General features: G+C 39.0%; 1 protein-coding gene across 3 annotated transcripts in view; it reads left to right on the plus strand.

Moving 5' to 3' along the window:
* The window catches only part of LHFPL3 (LHFPL tetraspan subfamily member 3), a 598,000-nt gene that overhangs the window by 321,772 nt on the left and 258,529 nt on the right, over nucleotides 1–17,699 (plus strand). The gene's annotated exons all lie outside the window — the stretch shown is intronic.

Below are 17,699 nucleotides of genomic sequence, written 5' to 3' on the forward strand. Positions count from 1 at the left end.
GCCTTCCCATAGGATGATGACTCTAAGGATTCCGCAGTTCTCATCCCCATCAGTTTAGCTGAATGTTACAGCCATAATGAGCCAGGAATAATTTTGTTTCTTTGAGGAAAGAAATCACCTCGGCTTGCCATTCTTGTACAGCTTCCTTCCTAAAATGATATTAGATGTACTGTCCACTTGTTCATTACAATATGGCAGTGAAGGATCATTTTGCATGGTACATAACAACATGTACCGTTTGTTGTTATGTCACATAATTACATTAGTGGGGGCTATTTAATTTATCTTTTTAATCTGTCCTAGATGTAAAAGTTCTCACTTGGGAAGGATTTGCCATCTGTACATTTTCATCTTTATTAAAGTAACTACTAACATTGCCAACACTAAGTTATAATATTTCAATATGAGGTATTCATTTTCCCCCTACCCATCCTCCATCCTATTTCCCTGCTACCCATTTTGTGGGTCCAGCCCACTTGTGACAGCCAGCAGCTGGTGTTGGATACAAGGACTTCTTTGGTAGTGTCAACTACCTCTATCTAGTCACCTATGTATTTCAGTGATTTAAATAAAACGGTGGTTAAGTATGATTATTATCCACTATTATTCTAAACTTGTATGATATCTAACAAATATCTTTATTTCTCACTGATGTCTTCTTCATTTTCTATAGTAGATATATAAATACCAATAGCTAACAAACATTTATTCATAAAATATGAGGTCCCTATGTCATTTAACTAGCTCAGGCTGCCATAACAAATAACATAGGCCAGGTGGCTTAAACAACAGAAATTTATTTTCTCTCACTTCTGGAGGCTGGAACTCTGAGAGCAGAGTGCCAGCATGGTTGGTTTGGTTCCTGGTGAGGGTTCTCTTCCTGGCTTGTAGACATCCCCTTCTCATTGTGTCCTTACATGGTGGAAATAGAGTATGAGTGTCTTTTCCTTTTCTTGTTTGTATTAGGACCACACCCATATGACCTCATTTAACATTTATCGCCTCCTCACAGGCCCAATCTCCAAATACAGTCACATTAGGGGTTGACACTTCAAGATATAAATTTTGGGCTCAAAGACACCAGTCACCAAAGAGGAAAGAGTGTTAGACTTAAAATGGGGGGATTAAGTCAGTATCTGCAGAGGGAATAGTGAAACTCAGTCTTCCTCCATCCCCCAGCCCTAGTATGCTGGCATCCAGAATCATATCTCCTATGCAGAAGACTGTGGGATCCTTCTTTGAAGAAACTGAACCACACCAAAGAACTGCAGGTCCTGAAATTTAGATATCTCCCCAGAAGGCCAGCTGGCTATCCTGTTGCTGTGGCTATGAAGCCCTTAGTATACCAACCTTGCCTGTACCCAGAGAACTTCAATCATCGGTGTCTCACTCTTAAATATAAATGGACGGAAAGGGATCATATGACATTTGAATAAAGTCTCCAACATGAAATATAGAAACTAAAACCAAACAGGAAAACAGAGCTCAGGGGAAACAGAATTAGACACAGAACAGAATCAAATGTCAAAGAAACTGTAGTTAAAATGCTCAGAAAAGTAAAAGAAATATGAAACAAGGGTAAAATGTTACGTATATTTTTTAAAGAACAATTAATATGTAAAAACAACTTGGACATTTAAAATTGTATAGCCAAATTTCTTTTCAATAGAAGGATCTCCTGGAATACAGAACAAAAAGATTATAGACAATATAGGGGGGAAGGTAAGAAAATAGAGTGTCAATCCAGAATTCCCAACATCCCACTAATGGGAATTATAGAAAAAAAGAATTTAAAAGACAGAATGAAATGTTTAAATAAATGAAAGATAATTTTCTATTACTGGATGACATTAATTTCCAGCTTGAAAAGGCTTCCAAGTACTCAACACAATGAATGAAGAAAGGTCTGCTCTAAAGAACATCATAATGAAATTGCAGAACATCAGGGAAAATGAGAGGACTGAAAAAGCTTCTGGAGAGAATAGATGGGCAAAATGTAAAGAAAAAAGAATTTTTAAAAAGTATTAAACTTGTCAACAGAAACATTAAAATCTGGAAGACAATAGAACAATACCTTCACAGTACTGAGAGAAAATGAACTTTAACCCTGAATTCTATATCCAGCCAGATTATCATGCAAATATGAAAGTAGAAAAAAACATTTTCAGACATGCATGCAGTCAAAAAATTTATCTCTGTGTGCCATTTCTCAAGAAGTTACTGAAGAATGTGTCCTACAGAACCAAAGGGAGTAAACCAAGAGAAAGGAAGGCAAGTGAGGACCAAATATGGGAAAGAGGTGAGGAGATCTTCCAGTATGAGCATGAAGGGAATTTCCAGCAGGAAGGCTCTGCCCAGGCCAGAGCTCAGTCCATCAAAGATGCAGCAGAAAAGCTAAAAGACTCTAAGAGGAATGTATCCAGGAGGGAAATGGGTCAATAAATTAAATGACAGATTTGACCTTGTAGCAATTGTACTGAGAGGCTGTTTATAGAGCTGTTAGAGGCTGTAGGAAAGACTTAATCAGGTGCCCTCCCTCTAAAGAAAACCTCTGAGTAAATAAAAAAGACAATTAACTCTAGAAACAATAAAATGTAATTCAAGACAGGAAACAGAATCATATCAACTTTCTAGTGAACAATTTTTGCATAGTCTTTGTAATGAAAACACTGAATATGTGTGGACTTAACCAAAAGTTGAAGCATAATTGTATTGGGAAGACAGGAAGAATATTCACCTACCATAAAGGAAATTAAGAGCTTTTTTCTATAGTTAGTGTCTAAAGCAGATGCATTTAGAGGTAGAAGTATATGTATATTATATAGAAATATGGAAGTTAATGCCAGAAGGAACAGCTCAAAGAGTTGAATGGTGCTACTAACATCCAAGGAATGGGAGAACAATGAAACATGATGCCAAAAAGTGCTAATTTTTTTAACTTTTAGGTTAAGGGGTACATGTGCAGGTTTGTTATTATAGACAAACCTGTGTCACAGGGGTTTGGTGTACAGACCATTTCATCATCCAGGTACTAAGCACAGTATCCAATAGTTATTTTTCCTGATACTCTCCTTCCTCCCACCCTTCTCCCTCAAGTAGGCCCCCGTGTCTGCTGTTCCCCTCTGTGCCCATTTGTTCTCATTTAGCTTCCACTTACAGGTAAGAACATGTGGTTTGTTTTCTCTTCCTGCATTAGTTTGCTAAGGATAATGGCCTCCAGCTCCCTTTTCACCCATGTTCCTGAAAACATGTTCCTGATCTCATTCTTTTTATGGCTGCATAGTGTTCCATGGTGTATATGTAAAACATTTTCTTTATCTAGTCTACCACTGATGGGTGTTTAGGTTGATTCCATGTCTTTGCTATTGGGAATAGTGCTTGCAATGAACATACACATGTATGTGTTTTTATGGTAGAACAATTTATATTCCTTTGGGTATATACCCTGTAATTGGATTGCTGGGTTGAATGGTAGATCTGTTTTTCGCTCTTTGAAGAATTGCCACACTGCTTTCCACAATAGTTGAACTAATTTACATTCCCACCAGCAGTGTATAAGGATTCCCTTTTCTCTACAACCTCGCTAGCATCTGCTTTTTTTGACTTTTTAATATTAACCATTCTGACTGGTGTGAGATGGTATCATTTTGGTTTTAGTTGGCATTTCTCTAATGATTAGTGATATTTAGCATCTTTTTCATATGCTTGTTGACTGCACATATGTCTTCTTTTGAAAAGTGTCTGTTCATATCCTTTGCCCACTTTTTAATGGGGTTGTTTAGTTTTTGCTTGTAAATTTGTTTAAGTTCCTCATAGATTCTGGATATTACACCTTTGTCTGATGCATAGTTTGCAAAGATTTTCTACCATTCTAATGGTTGTCTCTTTACTCTTTTGACGGTTTCTTTTGCCATGCAGAAGCTCTTTAGTTTAATTAGATCCTATTTGTTAATTCTTGCTTTTGTTGCAATTGCTTTTGGCGTCTTCATCATGAAATCTTTGCCAGTTCCTATGTCCAAAATGATATTTCTTGGTTATCTTCTAGGATTTTTATAGTTTTAGATTTTACATTTAAGTCTTTAATCCATCTTGTGTTGATTTTTGCTTATGGAATAAGGAAAGAGTTCAGTTTCAATCCTCTGCATATGACTAGCCAGTTATCCCAGCACCACTTACTGAATACAGAGTCCTTTACCCATTGCTTGTTTTTGTCAGCTTTGTTGAAGATCAGATGGTTGTAGATGTCCAGCCTTATGTCGTGGCTCTCTATTCTGTTTCATTGGTCTATGTGTCTGTTTTTGTAGCAGTATCATGCTTTTTTGGTTATTGTAGCCCTTTAGTATAGTTTGAAGTCAGGTAATGTGATGCCTCCAGCTTTTTTTTTTTTTTTTTAGCTTTTTTTTTTCTTGGTTTTGGCTATTCTGGCTCCTTTGGATTCCATATGAATTTTAAAATAGTTTTCTAGTCCTGTGAAGAATGTCATTGGTAGTTTGATAGGAATAGCATTAAATCTGTACATTACTCTGGGCACTATGGCCATTTTAATGATATTGATTCTTCCTATTCATGAGCATGGTATGTTTTTCCATTTGTTTGTGTCATCTATGATTTCTTTGAGTAGCGTTTTATAATTCTCATTTTAGAGATGTTTCACTCCCTGGTTAGCTGTATTCCTAGGAATTTTATATTTTTTGTGGCAATTGTGAATGAAATTACGTTCCTTGATTTGGCTCTCGGCTTGGCTGTTGGTGGTGTATAAGAATGCTACTGATTTTTGTACATTGATTTTATATTCTGAAATTTTGCTGAAGTTGTTTATCAGCTGAAGGAGCTTTTGGGCACAGACTATGGGTTTTCTAGATATGGAATCATGCCTTGTGCAAACAGGGATAGTTTGATTTCCCCTCTTGCTATTTGAATGCCTTTTATTTCTTCCTCTTGCCTGATTGCTCTGGCCAGGACTTCCAATGCTATGTTGGATAGGAGTGGTGAGACAGGGCATCCTTGTCTTGTGCCAGTTTTCAAGAGAAATGCTTCCAGCTTTTCCCCATTCAGTATGATATTGACTGTGTGTTTGTCATAGATGGATCTTATTATTTTGATATATGTTCCTTCAATACCTAGTTTATTGAGCATTTTAACATGAAGGAATGTTGAATTTTATCAAAAGCCTTTTTTGCATCCATTGAGATAATTATGTGATTTTTGTCTTTAGTTTGGTTTATATGATGAATCAATATTTATTGATTTACATATGTTGAACCAACCTTGCATCCCTGGGATGAAGCCTACTTGATCATGGTGGGTTAGCTTTTTTTTTTTTTTCTTGAGACAGAGTCTCACTCTGTCACTCAGGCTGGAGTACAGTGGCACAATCTCAGCTGACTGCAGCCTTGACCTCCAAGGCTCAAGTGATCCTCCCACCTCTCAGCCTCACAGGTAGCTGGGACTACTACTGACACACATCATCATACCCAGCATTTTTTTTTTTTTTGGTAGAAACAGGGTTTCATTATGTTGCCCAGGGCGGTCTCAAACTCCTGAGCTCAAGTGATCCTCCCCACTCGGCCTCCCAAAGTGCTGGGGTTACAGGCCCAACATGCCTAGCCAGATTAGCTTTTTGATATGCTGCTGGATTTGGTTTGCAGTAATTTTTTTGAGAATTTTTACATCAATGTTTCAGTATGAATGATACCAACTCTTCTTAGTACATCTGGTAGAATTCAGAATTTGGCTGTGAATCCACCCAGTCCTGGGCTTTTTTTGGATTGGTAGCCTATTTATTACTCATTCAATTTCAGAGTTCATTATTGGTCTGTTCAGAAATTCAGTTTCTTCCTGGTTCAGTCTTGGGAGGGTGTATGTGTCCAGGGATTTATCCATTTTTTCCAGATTTTCTAATTTGTGTGCCTAGAAGTGTTCACAGTAGTCTCTGATTGTTATTTGTATTTCTGTGGAGTCAGTGGTAATGTCCCCTTTGTCATTTCTAATTGTGTTTATTTGGATCTTCTCCCTTTTCTTCTTTATTAGTTTAGCTAGTGGTGTATATATCTTTTAAAAATGCCATTTTTTAATTATAAGACTGTTAGCACTATTTGACTTTTTCAACTATTTTTATGTGTAATATTTTGATTGAAGTACAATTTAATTTTCTGTTAATGTAAAATAAGTAGATAAAATCCTTATTTCATATAGAGAAAAGTATTTTGGGAATGGGAAGGAATATTTTTAAAGCAATGCAATGCAGACTATGGTTTGGCTCTTGAAAGGAAACCAACAACCACATATATTCATGATTAATATTTACTTATCTATATGCCAGACTCATGTGGGTTGATAATTTGAATTAACATATATAAAGTCATTGACATCAAATAATTCCTCTAAACTGTATATTTGGAAACATACTTGAATTTCCCATCTGTCAGAACTCCTTAATTATTCTATGATCTTTTTGCAGTTTTAAGGTGTTGGGAAAATAAAGTCTTAGATTATAAGCAGAATGATGGCAAAATGGGGCTCATTCAGCATACACAGTGCCAGCATCTGTCATGTCATCTCCCTTTTCTCCTCTCCAGCATAGTTGAAAACTCTGCCATTCATAAATGACATTGGGTTTCCTATAGAACCAGAGTTCTTGAGAAATGTGCTTTTTTAAAATTTTATTTTACTTTAAGTTCTGGGATACATGTGCAGAACATGCAGGTTTGTTACATAGTTATACATGTGCCATGGTGGTTTGCTGCGCCTATCAATCCATCATCTAGGTTTTAAGCTCCGCATGCATTAGGTATTTGTCCTAATGCACTCCCTCCCCTTTCCCCCCACCCTCCATCCCCACCACCCTGGTGTGTGATGTTCCCCTCCCTGTGTCCATGTGTTCTCATTGTTCGGCTCCCACTTATGAGTGAAAACATGCCGTGTTTGGTTTTCTGATCCTGTGCTAGTTTGCTGAGGATGACAGTTTCTAGCTTCATCCATGTACCTGCAAAGGACATGAATCATTCCTTTTTGTGGCTACATAGTATTCCATGGTGTATATGTGTCACATTTTCTTTATCTGGTCTATCATTGATGGTCATTTGGGTTGGTTCCAAGTCTTTGCTATTATAAATAGTGCTGCAATAAACACGTGTGCATGTGTCTTTATAGTAGAATGATTTATGGTCCTCTGGGTATATACCCAATCCTTGCCGGCATCGTTGTTTCCAGACTTTTTAACGATCACCGTTCAAACTGATGTGAGATGGTATTTCATTGTGGTTTTGATTTGCAAGAAATGTGCATTTTTAAGAGTTTACATGAGTTGCAGTAAGTAAGTAAAACTCATTTACAAAAGTTTACATGAGTTGCAGTTGTCCTTATTCCCTAAATAAGGAAAATGTGAGCAATGATCTTGGACACTTGGCAGTTAACTCTCAATTAATCTACTAATGGAGGGAATTGCTCAGATATTATCAAATATTGAATGAAAAATAGTTACATTTGATTTTGAAACATGTTACATGATTTTAGAAGAAAATTTATCCCTCACATGCTGCTTTCTTAGGTTGACTCATTAAAGACAGGTTTTCGTTTCTTAAGTGAACATATCTGTGGTGAGGGAGAAAGAATCAGGCAGGCTAGGTTGACAGTATAGCAGGGAATAAGTGTGTGTCAACTGTGTTTTGGTACTGCATTATTTCCTAGACAGTATATCTTCTTTCCAAGTGGGATGCCATGTAACTTGAAAACAACCAAAAGTAATGAAAGTTTTAGAGTCCAGATACATCAGGCATTACTTTTTCATCACCAGCAATGCACTTGAAAGCTGGCAATATCAGATTTTAAATCATCAACCGCTGAATCAAATTAGAATCACGAATAGCTTCTCACTTAAATGAGACCAGTCTGCTCACTCCCTTGCTTAATGCACTGTGGAGAACATAACATGCTCAGTAAATTATGTAGAAAGGATACACAAATGAGCTAATTTTGTTACAAGAAAGGATCTGACCGATTGCTTGTGGAATAATTATCTCTCAATAAGTAGCCATCATTTGTTCCATTTTCGTTAGAGGTATACCAGAGAATCAGAACGGATTTCTTTTGGAGAAAGGGTAGTATTTGAGTATATACTTCCCTTTCTTGGAAGTTTCCATTACATGAAAAATGAGAGGATTTCCTTAGTGGATAGTCACTCTGCTGATGTGCTCTGGCCTGTGGTTTCCATGACAAATTCCTTCTTAAATTGAGGGGAGGGGGAAAGCTTTATATGATAGGAGAAACGAATTGGAGAGATTAGAAAGTCCCAAGATAAAATGTTCACAAGATTGCCCGTTCACATTCTCAGAAAGATTCGGTTCTATCAGAACTTCATTTTATTATTTATAGTATAGAAAAAAATAATTTCCCCTGTATGAAATGTAGGTGATTACCCAAAAAAATTACTTTCATGGATGTGATAGGTATCTGTTATCTATACCTCATAATAGTAGCTGATGTTTTTGAAGTAATACATAAGTGATGAAAAGCAACCCAAGTTTTATGCCCAGACATAACCAAATGGACAATAAAAATAACATATTTTTATGTTATTACTTTTTTTTTTTTTTTTTTTTTTTACAGAGTCTTGCTCTGTCACCCAGACTGGAGTGCAGTCGTGCAATCTCAGCTCACTGCAACCTCCGCCTCCCAGGTTCAAGCGATTCTCATGCCTCAGCCTCCCAAATATCTGGAATTACAGGTGTGTGCCACCACACCGAACTAATTTTTGTATTTTTAGTAGAGACAGGGTTTCACCATCTTGGCCAGACTGGTCTCGAACTCCTTGCCTCAAGTGATCCGCCCACCTCAGCCTCCCAGGTACAGTCGTAAGCCACCGTACCTGGCCCTAGGTTTTGACTCTTAAAGATTCTTCAGGAGCAGTATTTAAATTACCACACACAGAGATTTTCTACTGACCAACATAACTTCCAAGATTCACAAATTGCTTTATTTTCTATTCCTCCCCTAGAGTAATCTGGTTGTTCTGGAATAAATATGGTAGAGAACAAACATAAATAAGAATGTGGCCAACTGAAAATTTTTGTTTTACTTCACCCTTCAATTTCTAGAGCTCATTATATCTTGTTTTTACAAAATGAAGCGTCTCACTTGGGAATTTTTTCTCTACTTTCTCCTCCTTATTAATAAATGTAGAGATTCTTACCTCTCCATGCAGAAATACAGCCACTGCTTGCCCTCCTCTCTGGTTCCTTCCCATAGCCTGGGCCCCCACTCTCACATGCAGGGTGTGACAGGAGAAGGCTGGAGAGCATCAGGCTTCCACTGCTGCCAGATAAGATCAGAAGGCAGCTGGTGGAAGCCTAAGCCCCTGAAGGTTCCCCCTTTACCAGCAGGCATTCCACATGTGAAAAGATTATCCAACTATAACCCAGCACCTGCTTCTTGAGCTGTCGTTGTGTTGTTGTTATTGTTTTAATCTTGTGATACACAGTGATTTTTCAGTTTTCTCCAGTTTTACAAAGTTAAAAGCTTACCTTCTTTTTGTCTAACTTTAGTGATATTTGGCAAAGAATTTTTAAGTTTATTTATTTATGTGTTTTGTTTTCTATATTTTTCAAATAGAATCAGCTTTGTTTCTACTTTGCAGAGGGGCATGAATCTGAAGTCTAAACTTCGGATAAAATTGGATCCATCAAATCTCTCCTTTTGGTAGAGCCTAATTTGTTCATCTGGCTCTCTCTGTAGGAGGGCAGGCCTTCTGGTTTCATTTCCTTCTGACCCCTTCTTTACCAAGCTTTCCTGCAGGAAATAAAAAAGGGATATGGTAAATAAAAATTCTGAGCCTTCTCAGAGATTCATGAAACCTTCATAAGCCTCAGTTTTCTCATTTTTAAGATAGACGTAATAATAGTACCTACCTCACAGAGTTTTTCTTTTGATTAAATGAGATAATCCATAATTTTGGTATTATTCTTGTTGTTACTCTTAACTACTACTACTACTAGCACAAGGACACACATTAGATACCTACGCTGTAAATTGTTGTATGGATTTTCTTGAAAAGTTCCTAGAAATTTAAGTCTTGCAATCTCCAGGGTAAAATTAGAGCAGTAAAGAAATTGAGTGCCCCACAGAGGGCTCGTGATCAGTAGAGATTAACCCTGGCTGTGCACTGGAATCACCCAAAGAGCCTGGACCCCACCCCAAAGGAAATAAATAATTTGGTCTGAGATGCAGCCTGGGCTTTTTAAAAGCTCCCCAGATGATTCTAGTGGGCAACCAAGGCTGAACACTACTGGTTTTGCTTAAATTTAGATTTAGGCCACCTGCGCAAGATCCAGCAGGGGGCTCCATCTTCGGTGTATAGCTTCCAAAAATGCCAGTGCATAGCTCATTTACGAAGGAACTCCCATCCTACGTGGTGAAACTTGCAGGATTTTCTTGGGTGGCTATTGAACCATGATCTTATCCGTGAGAAACCCTGAGAAATCGATTGGTGAGCTTTGATAAGCTAATGTAGTTCAAATCCTAGTATCATTAATGGATGTCAACTACTAGTTCTTTGCTAAGTGTTAACTCTATGGGGAGACTATAGCCACTGATAAAAAAAAAAAAAAAATTTCTCATTTCTGAACTGACAGTTGTCAAAATAGCTGGTCACTGATTTCACAGATAAGTCAAAATGCTAATTACCAAGTACCTCCTTTATTACCAGACAAATATTTCACTGATGCAGTCATTAATTACAGTTTCGTTTGCTGGATCTTTCTAGCCAAACTTAGAACTGTATCTGTAGAGTGATCAATCCCATGGCTATAGGTGCAAAACCTCATGTCCCCTCTACATCCTCTTTCCCGTAGCCCTTGTTCAAACATTAACCCAAATGTTGCCTGCCAATGCTGTGAGTGCTTTACTGACTTTCCTTAACCCAACAGTTTCAAAGAAACTCCTTTTTTGTAAACTGCCTGTAACACAGCCACGTAAATATTATTGGGTGATTATATGAAAGCCAACACAGGAAAAAGCAAGGATGCATTGGCAGCATCCATGCACACTCCCAGGAAAGCAACACCTGGAATCTGTCCTAAGACTCAGGAGCATTTTCTTCATAAAGGGCCAAGTTGAGCACTTTATGATGTTTAAGACTGAATTTTCAGGACTCCTTGATATTCAGCAGTATGTGACATCCAGCAGGAGTCATGGCTTTATACTTAGCTGTGGATCTGTGAGGGAGGCCTTGGCGCAGACTCTTCTCCCCTGTTAGTGCCTGTTGCTCCCCCTTGGGACATTCCTCCCCCTTCCCTGCTGCCCATGTGTCTGTCATCTATCCCAGTGGTTTCCCGGCCCTGCTGAACATAAGTATCACCTTGAGGAGCTTTAAAACTACAGGAGGCCCAAGCTTCATGCCAGATCAATCTTCAGCTATTGGCATGTTTTTAAAGCTCCTAAGTGGTTTTGAAAAATAGTGTTGAGGACCATTAACCCAGGTCTCTTCTCTATTACCCCACCCCACCCCACAGCCCCTCTGCAGTTCCCAGACCTTGTCTCCACTGTGAACTTTCTATAAAAATGTTCCCAACATAACCAAGAGGCAGCCATTCAGGTTTTTCCATTGAATTTTATGCATGATTATCTGAATTCTTCATATCGCTTTGCCTGTGTAGACACAGCTTATGCTTTGCTTATTTCACATATGCATAGTAAACCCAGGCATTCTTCACTGGGTGGGCCGGGGTTATTGCTAATGAGGCTGGCCATAAAAACAGCTCTCTTTAATGATGCATTTCTCCAACTCTGTTTTTTTCAAAACTGCTTTATTTTGATTTACAAAGATTAATTTTGCCCAGCAATGACCCTCTTGGTTTAGCTTACTATTCCTCCTATTTATTGTTGCTTTCAAAAAGGGAAAGTGGGAGACAAAAATGCATTAGAAACAAAACATGGACGAGGATGGATGGTGTGCATATAATCCATGAAATATAATTGCCCAGTGAAAATAATTTTTTAAAAAATTCCTCGATGAGCACTATGTTCCCTAAGATGATCTCACAATAATTATGTTCTTGACAAAAAGAGAATGTGAAGTAATTCTGTGAAGGAAATCATGTATAAATGCAGCAAAAAGTACCAAAGGTGCATGTCTAAATCTTCATGGGAAGTGAGGGAACTCTCCTGACATATTTGCTCTATTGGCTTGGGTTTTCTTAAGGTACAATACACCTATGCTGATGCGCTTTGGAATAAGACTTTAATTCTCCCGGATAGGCTCCCCCATAGCTCTCCAGACAATGAGGTGTAGTGAGACATGAGGCTTTACCCTCAGGCAGGACTAGGTTTTACTCTAGACACCACCTCTTACTTACCAAATAACCAACAACAAGGCACTTAACCTCTGTGAGCCTCATTTCCCAGATTACATAAAAAAGAGGTAATAACACTAATGTGAAGCCTAAGTACATTATGTGCACCAACAACCCAATGTCAGCTGTATTGTGAGTGGGCTAGTAAATCAGCTATTCAGTTGACAAACACGCATTTTAAAGAATGTGTTCACTTCCACTTGAGTCGCTAGTTGCTCACCAAGGACTCCAAGTTTTATTTTCTATAGCACGCCCTATGCGCTATTAACATTCTTTAAGCTGCCACCAACATCATTGTGAGTGAAGAAAAATAGCACTCCAAGTATGTACAATGAGGAATTATGATTCCGAGCTTTATTTCTGTGAAATAGGATGTAAGAATTGGCAGAAAGGAAAGAGATCTGAAACATTTTTGGCTGCACTATCTGGTTTCTATTGGGAGAATAGATTCTAAACTCAATAAGAAAATTGTTTTAACTGGGAAGATTCTCCAAGTTTACTTATAATGCGTATTGTACTAAAACAAATTAAATGGGAAGACACCAATTATAGTTCCCGTAATCAAACGTAAACATAATTATAGGAGACTGAGCTATTGAATGTTTATATAACCTAAATCATTAGTCACTAAGTTTATTTTCCACAAGAATGATATACTTAGAATACAGAAATGAAACTTGAGTTACCAACTCACTGCTAATAGAAACTGTTTGATTGATTCAGTATTTAGCAAACTTCTTTTGAATACCAGATTCTGCGTTTAAGTGCTGGAATACAAACATGAATAAGCACAGTGCCTGTCTTCCCCTTCCGTGTCCCAAGTACTCATGGAGCCACGAACATGAGTATCTCACTTCAGTCTATGGAGGACTAGAACAGCCTTATAAACAGATGTTGTTTATCCCAGCATTATGTATCCCATCCTATGCCCAGTGAAAGATGTCAGTAATACCTTGGATACCCCAGGACAGTCTGAAAGTCTCAAGGGCAGTCTGAATTAGTTACTTCTTTAATGAAAGCACCAATCTTCCTGTTTTTACTATTTGTAATATAGTAGGTGAAGCATATGAGTTGTTGACCTAAGTTTTTCAAGAAGAGGAAATTTCTCTGTCTGGACCAACTCTTGAAAGCCTCTCCCTTTTTTCAGACAGGCTCATGGCATGCACCACCCCAAATAAAATAATCTGACCTAATACAGGCCTACACATCTCCAACTCAGGGCAGCTCTGCATTGGGTACCCAAATTTGGCTTGAGCTAGTGATTTCTGACTGAGAAAAGTATTCATCCAGCCTCTGAGGAAATATAATGAATGAAGATGGGATTGGGAATTTGTGTTCTACAGGCATCTAGGAAGAGTCTTGAATAATTTGTCAGTTTTTCTTCCTGTTGTTGCATTGGTTCTTGGTACATACTTAGAGGGTTATTCCACAACAAATATTTATTTTTGAAACACACTGTATTAATTAGGAATGCTTTCAGTTGCAAGTAGCAGCACATTCAACCACAGTGGCTTAAATAATAAGAGTTTTGTTTTTCTCATGTTAAATTCTTGGAATTTGTTTTAAAAACTTCACAGTGCACAAATCTCAATGATTTTCTTCTCCATTTCCTCACAGTCATTGGATGGCAGCTGCAGTTCCTGCCATCTCTTTTATGTTCCTTTAGGAAGAAGGAGAAAGGAGAAGGGGCAGCTTCTGTATCAGGAAAGCAAAAGTTTCCCAGGAACCCTATAGTAGACTCCTGCTGACAATTCGTTGGCCAGAGAGGAAAGGGAGTTGGAAAGTGTCAGCCAACCACCAGGGTCTACTGGACACCTCTCTAATTGACACAGTGGATGGTATTCAAATAAACAGATAAATGAGCTGACATTCTCCAATTCTCCTGTCCTGATGAATCAGCTCTCTCTAGGCAGCAGGCAAGGTGAACCCCTTGGGTGGTTATACTATTATCCGGAGAAGGGGGTTATTTGTAAAGATAAGCAATCTTTTGTTACAATAAATGCTTTTTCATGAATTTGTTGAGGCAAACAATGAAGGCACGTATTGGTTTACAGTCTAACATTCCTGCTAACTAAAATGGATTACCTAGTATTTGCAATAATATCTGACTTATGAGGAATGCTCCTGATGAGATAACTGGAGATTAGTTTCTATTAGATATTTAGTGTATGTTCTCAGCTTCTTTACTGACTAGGCCGGGCCATTTCCTTCTATAGATCAAAGCATGAAGATATTTACTCCTGAAGGACCTCTTATGTAGGAAGCCAGTAGCCGAGACACAAGTCCTGAAGTATGTGCTGTTCCAATTCATGGGCTGCCCTATTCATAATAGTGATCATCACAGCTATGGGTACTGTTTGTGCACTGCCAAGCCCTGTGCTCAGACGCTTTCTAGATATTGCCTCTCTGAGCTCTCCAATGAGCTATATTTCCTCCATTCCAAGACAAAGCTCTCAGATGATGTATGCCATTAATATTTTATTTCTCCAGACCCCTACAAAAAGAAAAGCTGTCATTAAATCAATGAAATGTCTTTCCATTGGTGGCATCACAGAATCACAGAATCAAGAAACTGGTATTATTTCCATTTGAGGACACGAAACTTGTAAAGGTAAGATCAGTTTTGGTAACTTACCCAGTGTCACCCAGCTGGAAACAAGCTTCTCTGATTCTAACGCTGCACCATTTTGTTATACTGTCTTTTGGATTAATGTGGTGATATATAATAACTATGATGTGTACAGTGCTTACTTTATGCCCAGCACTGAGATAAGTGCTGGTCCTGGTTAAGCCCATGTAAATCCTCACAATGGCTGCCTGTGTGGGGAGTACTAGTCCTATCTGGAAAACAAGGCTCTAAAAGTAAGTTGTTCACTCAGATTAAGCCCAGGTCATCTGGCCTATAGCACAATTCTCTTCATCGCCGTGCAGTGCTGTTTGTCAGAGTAACACATAAGAATATTTAATTCTGTAAGTATTCTGCTGTATTTGCCATGTTCTATCTGCCATCCAACACAAACCATAGGAAGCTCTGTGGACACATCCTGGCCTCTGGGTCCTTTATGTTCTTCCCCTCCTATTTTCCTACACTCCTTGTTTTCCAATAGAGTGAATCAATCCACTTCACTTGGCATCACTTAGCTGCTGCTCAGCTAACATCATGATCCAGGAGTTGAGAGAGGGTTTGACTGTTCTGAAGAGCAAATAGGTTAGCAAGCAGAATTCACTTTATTGCATTAATTGGAAGAGCAGGGAAAGGCATTGAGATGGATGGTAGGAATGACAAAACACTTCACAGACACCTGAGGAACTCATAGTCTGGAGGGTGCACTTGGGAAATAGAGGCAGGCAAATGAACAGAATGAAACGGAACTGTCCAGAAAGCTGTGGGAGCACAGAGCAGGAATCATGCAGTCCCACCAGAGGATCTAAGAGGCTTCCCAGAGGAGGTGGCATGAACCTCTTACCACACAATAACAGAGGAGAGGAGAGGGTCTTCTGGTAAAGGTATGGTATGTACAAGAGCCCTGAAAATTTAAAAGGAATTTTTAGAGATCAAAGGACAGCACCTGTCCCATAGTGACCTCTCAGCTAATATTAGCTCCTAGGAAGATAACTGGGACAAAGGAGGGGAGCAGGAGACCAGCCCAGAGAGGCAGATGGGGCCAAACCGTAACATTTCATGGATTTCAGATTTTGACAAACTAAACAAAGCCTCCTGTTGGAAGGGCACAAGCCTGTTAAAGGCATCTAAATTCAGGGAGAGGGAAGGATTTGTGTGGGGCTATGGCAGAGGTGTGAACTCAGGGAGTTAGTGAGAGCAGCAGGAGTAGGGAAGTATCTTTAGGTCCCAAACTGGAACATGGGCTGTTCTGGAGAGGTCCACTTAAGAAGCTGTCACAGCATCAGTGGATCTAGCACCTTGTACTCAAAAGAAGCATGGTCAGTGGTTTACACTGACAGCATCTGGGGCTTGTTAGAAATGCAGAATCTCACCTCATCTAAGATCTACTGACTCGAAATCTGCCTTTTTGATAGATCAAGTAGCTTCCATCAGCCCATTGCAGATTGAGAAGCACTGCCCCAGTATAGGGGCAAGAGAGCAGACTTTATCAAAGGCCCTGTTTTATTCCCATTCAAGAAGTGAGGCCCAATGGAAGGCTTTTACATTGAGGGAAGGCGGCAACTGAGAGCACATGTCTGCAGTTGCTTGAATAAGCAGAAAGGGAGCCTAAGATGCCAAGACTGGATGCCACATGTTCTGGTGCAATGAGCAGAAGAAACAGTATGTAGGAAGAGACTGCTATTAGGCCACCACAATGAGGATATGGCTTCTCCAGGGACTGCATGAGCAATCATCTGTGGTGCACACATCCCTGGCAGCCTCAGAAGATGCCGGAGAACCTATACCATAGAGCAAGGAAGAGGCACTTAGCAGACAACTCCCAGATAACAAGGCGGTGGTAGAAATCATTGTTCCTCACTGCTTCCCCCTACTTAGCGAGCAGTCCCTTCAGGTGAGAGTTAGTTAAATGGCTTTAAGACTTAATGAATGAGGAATATTAGGGAAATATTTCAGACTAAGCTAACATTGACAATACATAAGCAAAATTAAATTATTCCATTCAGATTACTGCATTCCTTGATGACAGCATTGTTTTTTATTACACCTGAGTACTTCTAGAGTTGATAACATTTAGAAAGATTTTTCAGCCTGAAGAAGTAAACACTTTAATACTGTAAGCTTCTGGATACCCTTTCCTTTTGTCAAAAAAAAACACAGTTGGATGGGGAGACAATACACAGTACATGAAGAATGCTGTCCTAGGCACTGTGGGGAGATGCAAAAGAAATCAATGACAGGAGAAAGAAACAGGCCATTAAAGCAAAATAGACAACCGCTTATGGTGACTCAAAATTTCTATGGGGCATCACTAAGAAACTTGTAAGATGAATGATTCATGTTGTCAAAGAGAGTTTGGTTAAAAAAAATAAGACTCAGCAGTGACTTGCTTCATTAAGAGTCTGTCTGCATCTCAAAGGACTTTTAAGAATCTAACTAACCATCTTTATATGACAGCAGGGTCACCTCGGAGTGCAGCAGCGGGGTGAGGGAGCAGCCGCCGTAAGAATAAGTCAGACCACATAACGCTGCATGGGGTACGGAACGAGGGTGGATTTGAGCCAAGCCACTGAGGGAAGTTTATCAGATCTTTGAATAAGTAGAAAACAGGCTGCAGTTTAATGAACCACGCTGAGAAGCACTTTCCCTGGTGATGCAGTTTCTCTTCCATGACCTAAAAACATCCAAACTTCCTCAAGCTCTAAAACTGGCAGAAATTTGAACAAAGA

The sequence above is a fragment of the Symphalangus syndactylus genome, chromosome 6, assembly GCF_028878055.3.
Source record: "Symphalangus syndactylus isolate Jambi chromosome 6, NHGRI_mSymSyn1-v2.1_pri, whole genome shotgun sequence".
NCBI classification, from domain to species: Eukaryota; Metazoa; Chordata; class Mammalia; order Primates; family Hylobatidae; genus Symphalangus; species Symphalangus syndactylus.